Here is a 554-nt window from a genome sequence, read left to right as displayed (position 1 = left end):
ATTAGAGAGTAGGTTTAGATTAGACATCCGCAAGAACTACTTCACAGTTAGGGCGGCTAGGAGCTGGAACCAACTTCCTAGGGAAGTGGTGCTGGCTCCTACCCCGGAGATCTTTAAGAAGACGCTCGATGACTACCTGGCTGGACTCATTTGAGTCCAGTCTTTTCTCCTGCCCGGGCTGGGGGTCGAACTTGAAGAGCTACAAGGTCCCTTCTGACCCGACTTCTATGATAATGTGACAAGGCAATAAGTAAGGCTAACCACACTCTGTCTTGCATTAGCAGGTGCACCATGAACAGGTCCAGGGAGGTGATACTTCCCCTCTATGCAGCATTGGTGAGGCTGCAGATGGAGTACTGCATTTAGTTTTGGGCGCTGCACTTCAAGAGGGATGTAGATAGCCTGGAAAGGGTTCAGAGAAGGGCTATTTGTATGGTTGAGGGCCTGCAGGTAAAATCCTGTGAAGACAGACTGAAGCAACTGAATCTCTTCAGCCTCCACAAGAGAAGGCTGAGATGTGATCTTGTGGCTGTCTACAAACTCATCGGGGGGGG

At 50.2% G+C, this 554-nt stretch overlaps 1 protein-coding gene across 1 annotated transcript in view; it reads right to left on the bottom strand.

The window, feature by feature from the left end:
• Positions 1 to 554, bottom strand: part of LOC109300355 (pre-mRNA 3'-end-processing factor FIP1-like) — a gene marked incomplete at its 5' end in the record, with an annotated part of 58,148 nt that overhangs the window by 56,890 nt on the left and 704 nt on the right. The gene's annotated exons all lie outside the window — the stretch shown is intronic.

This window comes from Gavialis gangeticus, unplaced genomic scaffold, assembly GCF_001723915.1.
Source record: "Gavialis gangeticus isolate Ggan-Ray unplaced genomic scaffold, GavGan_comp1, whole genome shotgun sequence".
Taxonomy (NCBI): domain Eukaryota; kingdom Metazoa; phylum Chordata; order Crocodylia; family Gavialidae; genus Gavialis; species Gavialis gangeticus.
The sequence above is the reverse complement of the archived record's forward strand: the minus strand, read 5'-3'. Positions and strand labels throughout refer to the sequence as shown.